We start from the raw sequence: 17,396 nt of genomic DNA, 5'->3' as shown, positions 1-17,396 counted from the left end.
CTTCTTTTTGTTGCGGATTTTGATTTTCCTTTACTAAAATGTGTCTTATTATGATTCTTCCTGAGTTCTTTTCTCACTTCGTCCATTTTCCCTCTTATGAATGATACCAGTTCACTCGGGAAGATGTTATTATTACGTTTAGTAATCATAGCGTGTAGTAGTAGACCATGGTTCAAATCAAAGGAATTCTTCATCTCGTAAAACCTAAAAGAAATAAAAATTCATAATGGAGGGAGAAGACTAGTTCTTTAGGGTCTGCTAGGGAAAGACCATTCGGATTCCATTCTCGAGAACTACACGAAAACAGAAAATCTAACTCTAGACAGCATTATATTATCCTTTAAAACATTTGAATCTCCCCACACTTAGTTAGCCGTGGTATCAAAATTGTGATTAACTTCATTATTAAATTCAATTGGAACATCAACAACTTGCATATCTCTGACGTTTACTTCAAGCCATTTGTTGATTTCCTCTGTAACATTCACAAATTCAATTAACATCGCCTTTTCTTTAGGCGACAAATTGGATACTAATCAGTTACATAACTTAAAGTTCCCCTTAATCCTAGCATCTTGAATCTGTTTATAAAGTTTCTTCTTTGAACTATTAAAAACGGGTTCATCTAATTTTGTATCAATAACGAGGTTCTTTGTTATCAGGTCATCATTGGGTATTGCTTCATCTTCTCCACACTTAGGCATTTTTATTGGTTCAACAGTTTTGGTTGGTGAAGATTGAAATTTTCGATTCACAATGGTGACCGATTTATCACCATCCCTAAGTGTCATTCTACCTTCTCTTACATAAAAGAACGCCTCGGTGGTTGCTAAAAATGGGCGACCTAAAATTAGAGGAATATCAAGGTCTTCCTCCATATTAATAACTATGAAATTTGCAGCAAAGGTCAAACTTTCCACTTTAACAAGTAAATTATTGGCTATTCCAACCGGGTGTTTAATGGTTTGATCAAATAATTGAACACCTATTATGGTTGGTCTTAATTTACCCACACCTAATCTCTTGTATAAGGAAAGAGGCATAACATTCGCACTCGCTCCTAAATCTGCGAGCCCATTATACATAGCACCATCATTAAGCAAGCAAGAAATGATAAAATCACCTGGATCTCCTGCTTTAGTAAGTAGAGTTGGTTTGTTAACCTTTTCCGGGTGATCTTTTCTTGGTTCTTTCACTTCTACTTGAACTTCTTGTTCACATTTTTCTTCGTTTCTTGGAATGGGAGGTTTATATAGAAATTCTTCTTCATCGCTCCAATTTGAAGCCTCTCTATCTTCCAATTTTGGTTTTTCAAATGTTGTTGACAACATATTTATGTTTTCATTCTGAGGGTTTTCTTGGGTGGTGAAATTATGATTAACTTCATTGTCAACTTCCATCGAACCATGTATGTAATGTTTAACTCTGTGATCATTAACTTTAAATTCAATCCCATTTGAATTTATTAATTCTATTGTTCCGTATGGAAAAAATCTTTTGACAATAAATGGTCCAGACCATCTTGATTTCAATTTTCTAGGAAATAGCTTGAATCGTAAATTGAAAAGAAGAACTCGGTCTCCTTCCTTAAATTCTTTTGAACTTCTGATTCTTTTATCATGCCATTTCTTCGTTCTTTCCTTATAGATTAAAGAATTTTCATATGCATCATGTCTTAATTCTTCTAATTCATTTAGTTGACTTAATCGTAAACGTCCGGCTTCATGCAAATCAAGATTACATATCTTCAAAGAACAAAATGCTTTGTGCTCAATTTCTACTGGAAGGTGACATGCTTTTCTGTAAACAAGTTTAAAAGGTGTGGTTCCAATTGGAGTTTTGTAGGCTGTCCTAAAAGCCCGGAGTGCATCCTCCAAATTCATGGACCATTCCTTCGGATTTGATCCTACGGTTTTCTCTAGAATACGTTTTAAAGCTCAATTGGTATTTTCAACTTATCCACTTGTTTGTGGATGATAAGCGGTTGAGATTTTATGAGTTACTCCATATCTTTTGAGAACTTTCTCAAGTTGATTATTACAAAAATGAGTACCCCGATCACTTATTAAAGCTTTCGGTGTTCCGAACCTAGCAAAAAGACATTTTAAAAAGTTGACTACAACTCGTGCATCGTTAGTTGGGAGAGCTTGTGCTTCCGCCCATTTAGATACATAATCAATGGCAACGAGAATGTAGAGATTATTATGAGATTTTGGAAATGGACCCATAAAGTCAATACCCCAAACGTCAAATACTTCACATACTTGAATGATGTTTTATGGCATTTCATCACGTTGACGTATTTTTTCGGCCCTTTGACAAGCATCACAGGATTTACAGAGAAGGTGTGCGTTTTTGAAAATTGTAGGCCAATAGAATCCAGCGTCATAAACTTTTCTTGCTGTGAGTTGAGGCCCATAATGTCCTCCTGTTGATCCTGTGTGACAATGGTTTAATATTTGACTAGCTTCATCTCCGAATACGCATCGGCGTATTATTCCATCGAGACAACTTTTGAATAAATGTGGATCTTCCCAAAAATAGTGTTTTATATCACTAAAGAATTTCTTTCGTGTTTGGTACGGCAACCCTTTTTCAAGAAATCCACATACTAAGTAGTTTGCATAGTCTGCAAACCATGGAATTTCATTATAATCGATTTTTAAAAGATATTCATCAGGAAAGTTATCTTGTATGGCCGATTCATTTAGAACTTCTAATTCAGGATTTTCAAGGCGAGAAAGATGATCAGCGGCGAGATTTTCTGCTCCCTTTTTGTCTCGGATCTCAATATTGAACTCTTGTAAGAGTAAGATCCAACGGATTAATCGTGGTTTGGAATCTTGTTTTGAAAATAGGTATCTAAGAGTAGAATGGTCGGTATAGACCACAGTTTTAGCTAGAACGAGATATGAACGAAATTTGTCAAAAGCAAAGACAATAGCAAGGAGTTCTTTTTCAGTAGTTATGTAATTCGTTTGTGCTCCTTGTAATGTCTTACTAGCGTAATAGATAGGTTGAAATTGTTTTTCAATCCTTTGTCCCAAAACGGCTACCATTGCAAAATCACTTGCATCTCACATGAGTTCAAATGATAGATTCCAATTTGGAGTTATCATGATCGGCGCATTAGTGAGTTTTTCTTTAAGAATATTAAAAGATTTGATGCATTCATCCAAAAATATGAATGGAGCATCTTTTTCTAGGAGTTTATTCATAGGAGTGGCAATTTTAGAAAAATCTTTTATGAAACGTCGGTAAAAACCGGCATGCCCTAGAAAACTCCTAACTCCTCTAACATTGGTGGGATGTGGAAGTTTAGCAATTACATCTACTTTAGCTCTATCCACTTCAATTCCTTCCTTTGAAATTTTATGATCAAGAACGATGCCTTCTTTAACCATGAAATGGAATTTCTCCCAATTAAGAACTAGATTTGATTGTTCGCATCTAATAAGTATTCATTCAAGATTAACTAGATATGTTTCAAAAGTATCACCGAAGACTGAAAAGTCATCCATGAAAACTTTCATGCATTCTTCTATCATGTCGTGAAAAATCGCCATCATGCACCTTTGAAAGGTTGCAGGGGCGTTTTAAAGTCCAAATGGCATGCGTTTGTACGCAAAAGTACCATAAGGGCACGTGAAGGTGGTTTTCTCTTGATCCTCGGGTGCTATTGGAATTTGAAAGTATCTGGAAAAACCGTCAAGAAAATAATAGTAACTATTTCCAGCTAACCTTTCCAACATTTGATCAATGAAAGGTAAGGGAAAGTGATCTTTTCTGGTGGCGTCATTTAGTTTTCTATAATCAATACAAACACGCCATCCTGTTACAGTCCTATTAGGAATAAGCACATCTTTTTCATTTGTGATGACAGTCATGCCACCCTTCTTAGGTACACATTGAACTGGGCTTACCCATGGACTATCAGAGATTGGATAAATTAAACCTGCATCTAGCAGTTTAATTATTTCTTTCTTAACAACATCTTGCATATTAGGATTTAGTCTTCGTTGGAGTTGCACATATGTTTTATGACCTTCTTCCATAAGGATTTTATGTGTGCAATACGAAGGACTTATACCTTTAATGTCATGAATCTTCCATGCAATAGCTGGTTTATGAGCTTTTAGCACAGAAATGAGTTGAGATTTTTCATTTTCAGTAAGAGAAGACTATATTATTACAGGTAATTCAGATTCACCATGTAAATAAGCGTATTCCAAATGATTTGGAAGTGGCTTTAACTCTAATATCGGTGGTTCTTCTATCGATGATTTGTATCGATATCTGTCTTCCTCTTTTAGCATTTGAAGTTCTTCTGTTGTTGGTTCATAATCATTAGCCATAAGTGCAGCTAACATTTCAGCTTCATCAATTGGTTCAGTTCCTTCTCCTAAAGAACATTCTCCTGTTCCTTGTAATTCCTGAAATTCTTCTAACAATTCTGCATGTGAATCTATAGTTTGAATATAATAACATGTATCATCTACAGATTGCGGTTGTTGCATGGCTCTATCAACAGAAAAGGTAACACTCTCGTCCTCTATACTTAGGGTCAATTTCTTACCAAACACGTCTATTATTGCTTTAGCCGTGTTTAAGAATGGTCTTCCTAATATGAGAGGAACTCGAGAATCTTCTTCCATGTCCAGAATAACAAAGTCTACTGGAAATACTAAAGTACCAACTTTAACTAGCATGTTTTCCATTATCCCTCTAGGATATTTTACTGATCGATCGGCTAGTTGTATGCTTATTCTTGTTAGTTTCAATTCTCCAAGGTCTAGTTTAGCGTATAGTGAATACGGCATTAAATTTATACTAGCACCTAAGTCTGCCAATGCTTCTATTGAACTAAGACTACCCAGAAAATATGGAATTGTGAAACTTCCTGGATCTGAGAGTTTTTCTGGTATCTTATTCAACAGCACTGCAGAACAATTAGCATTCATTGTAACAGCCGAGAGTTCTTCCATTTTCTTTCTATTTGTGAATAGATCTTTCAGGAATTTAGCATATCTTGGCATTCCTAAAATCACATCAATGAAAGGAAGATTGACATTTATTTGTTTAAACATATCCAAGAATTTGGATTGCTCGACTTCAAGTCTTTCTTTTCTCATTTTACTGGGGTAAGGAAGCGGTGGTTGGTATGGTTTAACATAAGGCTTTGCCTTAACTGTGTTATCTTCATTAACCTTTTCAACTACCGGTTCTGTTTCTTTATCTTGCTCAGGCTGTGGTGCCAGTGTAGTAGGAATAGAGTCATCAGAAATTACAGGTATTTCAGGTGGTTTAAGTGTAATTCCACTTCTCGTGGTAATGGCTTTAGCTGTTTCATTTCAGGGGTTAGCATTTGTATCGCTAGGTAGACTCCCTTGTTTTCTTTCACCTATCAACCTTGCTAGGTTACTTACTTCTTGTTCTAGATTTTGGATTGAAGCATGTTGATTTCTAAATGCTTGAGCATTTTGTTCATTGGTTTGTTTCTGAGATGTGAAAAACTGCGTTTGAGATTCAACTAGTTTCGACATCATATCTTCTAAATTTGGCTTTTTATCATCGGTTTGTGGTGGTTTATTTGGAAAAATAGGTCTTTGCTGGTTGTAAGTATTATTAGATACTTGTTGATTGCAAGGACCTTGTTGGTTGTTGTATGGAACATTTCGGTTATAATTTTGATTTTGATTATAGTTTGATCTTGGCGGTTGATAATTATTTTGATAATTATTTCCAGGCCTTTGGTTCATATATGAAACATTCTCTCTTTGTTCCATTGTTTGTTCAATACTGAGACAATCTTTTGTCAAATGTGGTCCTCCACACTGCTCACAACTAATTCGTATTGCGTGAATATCTTTAGTCATCGTTTCCATTCGTCTCTCGAAAGCATCTATCTTTGCGGAAATGGAATCAAAGTCATGGCTAGAATCGGCTCTAGCCGCTTTAGATGTGTGACGACCCGGGAATTTTCGACCAAATTTAAACTTAATCTTTATATGATTTTGACACGATAAACAAAGTCTGTAATACTGAGTCTCAAAATTTTGGAATTATATTCATGTAATCAATTACCTTTGACCGTACTCGACGATTCACGAACAATTATTGTAATAAATATATGAATATATATATATATATATATATATATATATATATATATATATATATATATATATATATATATATATATATATATATATATATATATATATATATATATATAAATAATATACTATGTATATTGTAAATATGTTATAGGAATATTACATAACTAATAATATGTAATATATTATATATAATTACAAGTTGAAATTTTAATTGCTAGGTTAATATTATTATCATTATTTTATTTTAATATTTGTATCATTAATAATATTATTATTACCATTACTTTTATTATTATTATTAGTATGAATTTTGATAAAATTAATATTAATACAATTAGTATTATTATTATTATTATTATTATTATTATTAATTTTATCATTATTAGTTTTCTTATTAAAAAAATTAATAATATTAATGGATAATATTAATAAATATATAATTAGTAATTTATGTTATGGAACTTAATATAACATATATATAAATACAGGAATACTCCGTATATACATGAAGGTACAGATATACTCCATATATAAATACATATATTTGTGAATTCTGTTTGATGTCTCAATCTTGCTGTTCAAATTGTTTAGCTAAATGAGTAAGATGTCAACTTCAATTCACAGTCAAGATCCAAAGTTTGTACAAATCAAATCCCAAGTTTTAATTGTATCTGAATTTGTTAGAAGTCCCATTCAACTTTTTATTTTCTTTATCTATTTTCTGTACCTGCTGATTCTTCTGGTCGAGTGTAATTGCTATAAGACAATCAAGATATTCAATAAGTCATCCAATTATCTATTTCATTATCACTTAAACCATTACAGCTGTTATACAATAGAATTAATAGAAAATTTGAAAGATACCAGACGACTACATGTTGTGACCTTGTATATTTGAAAAACATTCTCAACCTTCACCATATATTTTTTTTTGTTCACTACCAAGATCATCCCTAAATTCAGTTAAACACCACCACAATCTACGACAGTTTTTCTGTTGAAACCAACATTTACAAACACCAATTAACCAACCACTTGACTTGCAGCTATATCTCACCATCAAATTATCACCTTCAAATGCCATGGTAAACCACAACCCACTTCACCTTGTTCTTTTCCGTATGATTCGATGACCACTTACACACCATCACCACAACCTGATCAAGCACAACCACCGGAGAACCATTATCATCTTTTACAAGAGCCACCACCATTCGAGAGTTACTAAATGAAACCTATTTGTTATATATATATATATATATATATATATATATATATATATATATATATATATATATATATATATATATATATTTCTCCTTGTTCGATAAACAACCATCTCCCATCACCTTTCAAGACTATCATAAAACCACCCCAATCAACCTTGTAAATACGTTTTTCTTTTTCCTTCTCTCTATATCTAAACCACGCCATAAAACACCATTTCAAACACCTACCACCACCTTTATTCTCTTATTCTCCCGCTCACTTATAACTTCTGTTTACGACCACTACAACAAAGCTACTGTTGCACCTGCTGTGACTAAACTATTTGCTTTTCAAACAATTTATCACGATGAAATGGGTGGTATGGGTTCAGTTTTAGGATTTGTCAACATAGATATATAGAGACCCTATTTACGCATGATTAAAAAAGTTATTCAAGTGGAAGATGAAAAGACTTATTGGCCGACCAAAGAATAACTTGAAATGATATTTAAATACATTAAAGAAATATGTAAAGCATAGGATAAAGATGGGTTTGGTATTGCTGTCGTCCCTGGTTTACCGAACCCCACCATCACAATATATCAAGCAACTTAATTTCCACATGTTATTGGACCGCAAATGTTGGGCTTAAACTATGAACCTATGATATTGCCATTTTATTTCTGTCTATGCAGCCTTGAAACACAACGAACCAACTCAAACTTGTTTCTTGGACACAATATAGCTACAAACCTCCTGGTTCTATTTCGAAACCCAAAAACAACCATATATCATCTGCGTCTTCTGTTCCTGTTGTAGCCATCAACACCCAGTTAAACTACACCTTCAACCGTCTTTTCGGTGTCACTATACAATCTGTTTTCCTGTCTCGTTTTCCTGTCTTGTTTGCTACTACTTGATTTCGGTTTATAGAACACAACAAAACAATCGAATCCTTCCAAAAACCACTTGTCCCACGATTTTATTTATGATGAAAAGATATGGTGGAGTTGGTCGCATGGTTTACTGCAATTGGTATATTTGTTTAAAAAAAAAACCGAAGGTCCCATCTACTTTAACATACAGCAACTATCATTTGTTTTTGTAAACTCACGATGCATGCAACTTGCATTGATACAGTTTCTATTCGTTTAGATTTATCCCACTGAAACCCCACGAAAATTATTATATGGCCTAGTGTTGGACGTGTAATCAATTGATGGGCCAAATACCTATGTCTAGCTTTTATGGTGATATTGGGCCGAGACTTATTTCCTGCTGGGCTGAAAGAAGTTGAACCCACATAAGTTATATAATTTCGATTCCTGGGTTGTAAATCAGAAATGACATGGCAGAAGGATGGTTGGGCATAATGGGTATAACCGAGAGGTCAGGGGTTCGAGTCCCGGCTCTGGCGCTTTATTTCTTTTTAGTCTTCAAAGGTAGTTTTCATAATTAATATTACTATTATTATTATTATCATTATTATTATAAACATCATTATTTCTAAAACTATCATTTTTAGCATTTTTATGAAAAGTATCATTTTAATAAAAGTATTATTTCTATTAAAATTATTAATATCAATATTATTAAAAATAACATTTTTAGTAAAATTATCATTTTTATTACTATTAGGATTATTATTATTATTATTATTAGTATTATTTTTAGAGACATTATTATTATTTTTATCATTATTATTATTATTACCATAATTAATATTTTTATCAGTATTATTATTATCATTATAATCAAATACTACCTTTGTTACTATTATCAATATAAAAATATATTCATAGTAATATGTACTAATCATATTAACATTTTTAACAAATTAGGTAATTTTAATATAATACTAATTATATATATATATATATATATATATATATATATATATATATATATATATATATATATATATATATATATATTTTGATATAACTATATAAAAGATTAATCATATTAAATATATACATAAATTAAATATATATAATACATAATTTAAGATATAATATATGAATCTGTTCGATTACGACATTATGTGTTAATATATATATATACATGATATAGGTTCGTGTATCCGAGGTTAACCCTACACTTGTTAAATGTCGTCCTATGTATTTTTACTACAAAATACAGTATGGTGAGTTTCATTTGCCTTTTTACCCTTTATATTTTTGGGCTGAGAATACATGCGCAATTTTTATAAATGTTTTACGAAATAGACACAAGTAATTGAAACTACATTATATGGGTGAATGATGTGAAGCCGAATATGCCCCTTTTGCTTGGTAACCTAAGAATTAGTAAACCGATCTACTAATTGACGCGAATCCTAAAGATAGATCTATTGGGCCTAACAAACCCCATCCATGGTTGCGGATGCTTTAGTACTTCGATGTTGTTTTTATCATGTCCGAAGGATTTTCCGGAATGATAGGGGATATTCTTATATGCATCTTGTTAATGTCGGTTACCAGGTGTTCACCATATGAATGATTTTTGTCTCTATGCATCGGACGTATATTTATGAGAACTGGAAATGAAATTCTTGTGGTCTATTAAAATGATGGAAATGAATGATTATGATAAACTAATGAACTCACCAATCTTTTGGTTGACACTTTAAAGCATGTTTATTCTCAGGTATAAAAGAAATTTTCCGCTGTGCATTAGCTCATTTTAAAGATATTACTTGGAATCATTCATGGCATATTTCAAAAGACGTTGCATTTAAGTCGTTGAGTTCAGTAAAGATTATGATTAAGTAAATGACAAATTAGATCATTTATAGATGAATTTTACGAAATGGTATGCATGCCTGTCAACTTTCGATGTAATGAAAGATTGTCTTTTAAAACGAATGCAAAGTTTGTAAAATGTATCATATAGAGGTCAAATACCTCGCGATGTAATCATATGTTATTGTATTCGTTCTTATGGATTAGGATGGGTCTTTACAAGATGAACGAGGAATATCTTTTTCCTGGTGCCACTCATGTGAGTGGGAGGCTGTGTTATCAATAATTTTGTAAGCTTCAGTTGTGGTTTTCTTTATAATGGAACCACCAGCTGCTATGTCGATGTCTTTTCATGTAGTAAAGTCGCATCCTTGGTAGAATATTTGTACTATTTGATAAGTGTCTAAACCATATTGAGGACATCCTCTCAACAACTTTCCAAATCTTGTCCACGCCTCATATAGAGTTTCACTTGTCTTTTGTATGAACGTAACAATTTCTCCTTGAAGTCTCACGGCTTTAGATGCCGGAATGAATCTTTTAAGAAATTTCTCAACTTAAACATCCCATGTATCAAACGCCCCTTCAGGTAACGATTCTAACTAATCTTTGGCTTCTCCCTTTAAAGTCCAGGGAAATAACATGAGATAGATCTGTTCATCCTCAACTTCTCTGATTTTAAATAGAGTACAGATCCTATTAAAGGTTCGAAGATGTTCGTTTAGATCTTCCTTCGGCGTACCACTAAATTGGCATTGATTAGTTACCATGTGTAGGATTTGTCTCTTGATTTCATAATCTGGCGCATTAATGTTTGGTTGAGTAATTGCATGACCTTGGCCAGTGCGTGTAGCTCTCATTCGATCTTCCATACTTAGAGGGTCCGGATTTTCCATGATTGAATTTGTTGTATCTGAATCACTAGGGGATTCTGATTTAATGGTTTCTTCCTCGACAATCTCTGGTTGAATGTTTATTGGTTCAGGATCTCTGAATTGTCCTTGAGTATCCTCCGGATTCTCAATTGTGAGGTCGGGTTCAAAAAATGGATTATCAGAAATTTGAATTGGAGTACTTGGTCGACTAGATGATGATTCTAAAGAAAAATCAACGGCAATTATATTGGCTAGATGTCTTGATCGAGTTACAGGTGTTGAACGTATGAAAGGTGGTGAACGTGTTGCTCGGTGCATTCACTAAATATCCTATTAGTTATAAAGATAAAAATTATATAAGTTATCAAATTAATAGACTTTTCTGATTTTGCCCACTTTTCGAATAGCCAATAGATGCAGCAGGTAGCCAGAACCCTTTAAATCGGAAGCCCATAACTCGCCACTAACAAATCCAACTATTACTACGAACCAGAAAATTTTGGATGTCTATCAATTTAACCGCTTAAAATAATTTTTCGTCGAAATTTAAAGAAGATAAAAAAAATCTATGTCCTAAAAAACTAGAGCGTTGAAATGAAAAAGAAAAGCGCGTCGAAAAATAAGAGGTCGAAAAACAAGCGTCGAAAAATAAAAGATCGGAATATAATAATAAGAAAGTAAAGCGTCGAAACTTAAAAGCGTAAAAACTAAGAATTAAAACGTACGTCTAAATGTATTAAAGCTTAAAGGAATTCTAAATCCAAAACGACAATTACTTAAAAGGTACTAAAATTTATTGAACAAAAGCGATAAGCGACGTCGTAAAATTCTAAAGCACCTAAATCTTAATCTAAAGAAAAATCACTTAAGGGATTTTACGGAAAAGCCTAAAAATCTAGAAATATAAAATTACTACGGCAAATACTAAATTTAAAACTAAGTACGAACGATAAATATACAACTTACGAATTAAACGATTAAAAATATACAATTAAAAAAATTGAAAAATAATAAAATTACTTATTTTTATAAAAATATTATTTTTATATTATTATTTTATAAAATTATTAATTTTATAATTTAATAAAACTAAATAAAACTAAATTTACAAATTAAATAAAACTAAAACAAATTATTATTAAATATAAACCCTAATTACTAATTAATTAATAATAATTATTATTAATGCGTAACCCTAATCGATCATACTAAGGTTTCTGACCTGTCTTTTCACCTCATGCGATCGCATGAGGTATCAGTTGTTTGGCCATGCGATCATATGGTGTGTGGATCCAGGCCAGCTGAGTGGCTGCTACAATACCGGGCCCGAATTTCTTTTAATTTATTTATTTATTTTTTTCTCTAAGTTTAATATATATAAAATATAAATATAAACTTATTAGTTTTATATAAAAAAAATTAGTTATTAGTTTTATAACTCTTAAAGTATAAACTTTTTAATTTGAACACTTAAAAATATAGAAATATATATATTTTTTTATTTTTTTATAGCGTTTCGCTTTCGGTTCCCCGGCAGCGGCGCCAAAAATACTTGATGTGTACGAGGGGTAGTACGTAATACTATTAATTTTACTACTAAATACTATTAAATACGATACAATTTTACACAAGTTATTTATTTATTTATAGAATGGATATACCTAAACCTTGCTACAACACTTATAGGCAGTGTACCTAATCGTAGAGTAGTGTAGTTTTTAGTAAGTCCGGTTCGTTCCACAGGGAGCTCACTAAGTTTAACGCTATATTTATTTAAACTATATTTGTATCAATATATATATATATATATATATATATATATATATATATATATATATATATATATATATATATATATATAAGTAATATTATTATTATTATAAAAAGGGGGTTTTACCATTTAGTGACCGGTTCGTCGATTTTATGTCTTAAGTCACAATTAAAACATAATGTAAAATATTAAATATAAATATAACTTAATTTAAAGCATAAAGTAAATGACGATAAATAAAAGTACAAAAAATAAAAGTGCAATAATTTAAAGTTTTAAATTGAGAGAAAGTAAATTGCAGTAATTAAAATGACGGTAAATAAAGGTACAATGAAATATGAAATAAAAGTATTATGCTTATTTAAACTTCCGTAATCATGATGTTCGACGTGTTGATTTTAGTTTATTACCGAGGGTTAATTGTCCTTTGTCCTGGTTTATTTGATACGTCCATCTGGTTTTTGTCCATAATGGTCCATCAGTCATAAATATAAAGTGCGAGTGTCCTCGTCAAATTAACTTTGTACTCGAAGTCAAATATTCCAACTAATTGGAGACTTAAACTGTAACAAGGTCTTAATACTTTGTTTAATAATTTCACCAGGATATCGACTGCGTGTAACCCAAGGTTTTAATACTTAGTTAACAATTACGCCAAGTGTCCTTGTATGTAATCCACCCCTATTTTAATGAGTCTATTGACTATTAATCCATTCGCGTGTCCGGTTAAATGAACGATTATTAGTATTTATAAATATCCCGTCCATCGTGTCCAATCGAGTGTATGTGGTTATTTATAGATACGTCAAATTGTAAATCTCTATATTAAATTAACGAACTATCATTCAGTTAAACAAATATAAAGCCCATTAATAGCCCATAGTCCAATTACCACAAGTGTCGTTCTTTTGTCCAAACCTGAAAGGACCCGTTCATATACATTATAAACGATTCACAATAGTTGATTACATCGCGAGGTATTTGACCTCTATATAATACATTTTACAAACATTGCATTCGTTTTTAAAAGACAAACTTTCTTTACAACGAAAGTTGACGGCATGTACACCATTTCATAATACATCCAACTATAATTGGCTTAATAATAATCTTGATGAACTCAATGACTCGAATGCAACATCTTTCAAAATATGCCATGAATGACTCCAAGTAATATCCTTAAAATGAGCTAATGCACAGCGGAAGATTTCTTTAATACCTGAGAATAAACATGCTTTAAAGTGTCAACCAAAAGGTTGGTGAGTTCATAGGTTTATCATAACAATCATTTCAATATATTAATAGACCACAAGATTTCCGTTTATAAATATATGTACACTCGCAAGTGTATAAAAGTATTCTATAAGTTGTAGGCACCCGGTAACAAGCCTTAACGTTCATGTTTTACCCTCTGAAGTACACCAGATCAGGTGTGTTTAAAATAACCTCGAAGTACTAAAGCATCCCATAGTCAGGATGGGGTTTGTCATGCCCAATAGATCTATCTTTAGGATTCGCGCCTACCGTACATAGACAAGTAGTTTAATGTTACCAAGCTAAGGGTATATTTCTGGTTTAAACCCACATAGAATTAGTTTTAGTACTTGTGCCTATTTCGTAAAACATTTATAAAAACAGCGCATGTATTCTCAGTCCCAAAAATATATATAAAAGGGAGCAAATGAAACTCACAATACTGTATTTCGTAGTAAAAATACATATAACGTCATTTAACAAGTGCAAGGTTGGCCTCGGATTCACGAACATATCAATATTGAGATTCAATATTGCAGGAAAGTACGTAGACGCAACGGAGATGATAAACACTAGATTGACCTCACGAGCATACCCATGTACTATACCCATCACCTCCATAGCTATAACCCATAATTTCCTTAGTTTCGACTCATTCAAAAAAACTATTTTGAAATCACTCGGACGGTACTCCGTCGTAATATTTTATGTATACTAATAATATCTTGAAATAATACAGAGCAAATATATATATATATATATATATATATATATATATATATATATATATATATATATATATATATATATATATATATATATATATATATATATATATATATATATATATATATATATATATATAAAAATCGATTGAGAGAGTTTAGAGAAATATATTTTCAAGTTTCTATGAAATAATGAAACCTATTGAATTCTATTTATAATAGATTTTTGAATTATTAAAGTGAATTATTAAAATATGAATTATTAAAGTATAAATTATTAAAGTGAATTATTAAAGTATGAATTATTAAAGTGAATTATTAAAGTATGAATTATTAAAGTGAATTATTAAAGTGAATTATTAAAGTATGAATTATTAAAGTGAATTATTAAAGTATGAATTATTAAAGTGAATTATTAAAGTTAAAGTAAAGTAAAAGTAAAGTAAAGGTAAAGTTAAAGTATAGTAAAAGTATAAAAACTATGTATGTATAATACGTGTATAAATATATATAATATTAATTTAAATCATTATATATATTTAATGAAATAAAATATAAATATCGTTATATTTATTATACTGGTTAAGTAATGAGTTGTCAAAAGTGATTCTAGATATTTATAAAAGTTATATACGTTTTAATAATAAAGTTCTTTTTAAACTGAAAACGTCTTTGTACGTTTGAAAATAGATTAATAGAATATTTTGGAAACCAATTCTCCACTAACTTTTGTCTAACTTTCGTAAATGAAACTTTTTGTTTTTATTTATAAATAGCTTTACAAATTATTCTGAATATCGTTAAGAGGAATAGATTTTCTCAAATCATAGTGGACCTCTCAACAGAGACTTGTAATCATAATTCAATGTTTCTGATAATTCAATCATTTAATATATATTTTTTTTAATTTTGTCAAAAATCATATTGAAACAAATACGTTCGTGTAAAGTATTATACGTTTAATACTTTATTAATATTCTCAAGTTATAATATATATATATATATATATATATATATATATATATACATACATACATATACATATCTATTTATATATAACGGTTCGTGAATCATCGGAATTTGGTCGAGGTTATAATGAATGTATGAACACAGTTTAAAATTCTTGAGATTTAACTTAACAAACTTTGCTTATCGTGTCGGAATAATATAAAGATTAAAGTTTAAATTTGGTCGGAAATTTCCGGGTCGTCACAGTACCTACCCGTTAAAGAAATTTCGTCCCCGAAATTTGATAGAGGTCGTCATGACTAACAATGAGAATGTTATTATAACGATGATACAGTTTTATCATGTTCAAGAAGAATGGATAAAATAACTCGATTACTCGACGCGTGTGAGTGAAGTTATCGTAAATGAATGAAATAAGATAATAGTGATTCATCGTATCTTTTGACGTCATCACGATTGTTCTCCGAAAAGAAAATCTTTGTAATCTATATTGGATTTTATTATTCGGCGATTAAGGAAATTATGATCCTCTTCGAATTAATGCGATATTCCATTTTGATTTCTCTGTCGGATATTTCACTATAAATCAACCTCATTTGTTTTCTTACAACTCACACCTTCTCAACTCATATTTTAAAGTATTTGTCAATATGCTTCATCCAGTGCTGATTCTTGATATACTCCTCACTTTCATATCTGTCGATCTTCTTTTTCATCTGCCTCCGGAAGAATCTATTTACTTCTACTATACTCCTGGTTTTATAGTGTTTTTAGTTCTCCCGTGTCTTTATATTGCTATATGCATTGATATATACGGTTTGTGATTTCTGGGTTGTTGTTGGATTTTATATCTTCCCTTATATTTCAAAGTCCTTGCTTCTTCTATAATCATTGTCATCCACAGTTAATGCCCTCTTCTATTTGCTATGATTTATACTCTCATTTCTAGTTCGGAGCTATTTCCTTTCGTTTCTTCTTCTTGCGATTAAGTACCGCTTGTAATGGTCCAGAATTCGCAGATATAAATTTCGGAATGAACATTGTTAATATTCTAGGAAGGAAATTGTAATGGCACGATCTTGACTTGTCAAATTACCAGAATACCTCGGAAAAGGCCGAATCATCAAGAAATATTTTCTTGATATTTAGAGATCAAAGAGAATACAAGAGTCGTGTAACATAGCACATGATGACGTTATGATCTGTGAATCATCATGTTCCATTTAGAAACTCAGCATGAATTACTGTAATATAATCACGTTGATCAAGTGTCATTATATTATACTAACTCATGCTTCAGCTCCTAACACTTCTTCAAGAATATTCCTATTATAAACTCGAATGTTTCAGAATTTAGAAACTAAAATAGTTTCTTTTATAATATAATACAGATAGCGCGAAGAGGTAAATGATTTCAGATAAGAATAATTATAAAAATATCTTCAGAAGTATGGATGATATTTATAATGAAAGATACGATGATATCTTAGAATGTCTAATATCAGAGGATGATGAAGGATATTGTTCGCAGGGGTTTAGAGTCAGGAGAAAGTATTCGTTAATGACTTCAGCAAGTACTGAATCATTTGGATTCTTTGAAGGCAGGTTCAGCCTTTGTGATTTGTCCACAGCCTCCATCATACTTTGCTCAATCCGTTTTTCAGTTTCAAAGCTTCTCTTTTTCTGAGCTTTGCCAATATACTATCCTTTATCATCCAACTTTTTACTGT

The 17,396-nt window shown here is 31.2% G+C and overlaps 1 non-coding gene across 1 annotated transcript; it reads left to right on the top strand.

Moving 5' to 3' along the window:
- Positions 1 to 10,477: 10,477 nt before the first annotated feature.
- On the top strand, positions 10,478 to 10,584 carry LOC139895274 (small nucleolar RNA R71). The gene has a single exon (XR_011775733.1). It is a non-coding gene; the product is annotated as a small nucleolar RNA R71 (small nucleolar RNA).
- Positions 10,585 to 17,396: the final 6,812 nt, after the last annotated feature.

The sequence above is a fragment of the Rutidosis leptorrhynchoides genome, chromosome 2 (genome assembly GCF_046630445.1).
Source record: "Rutidosis leptorrhynchoides isolate AG116_Rl617_1_P2 chromosome 2, CSIRO_AGI_Rlap_v1, whole genome shotgun sequence".
NCBI lineage: Eukaryota > Viridiplantae > Streptophyta > Magnoliopsida > Asterales > Asteraceae > Rutidosis > Rutidosis leptorrhynchoides.
This window is presented reverse-complemented; position numbering and strand designations above follow the sequence as displayed.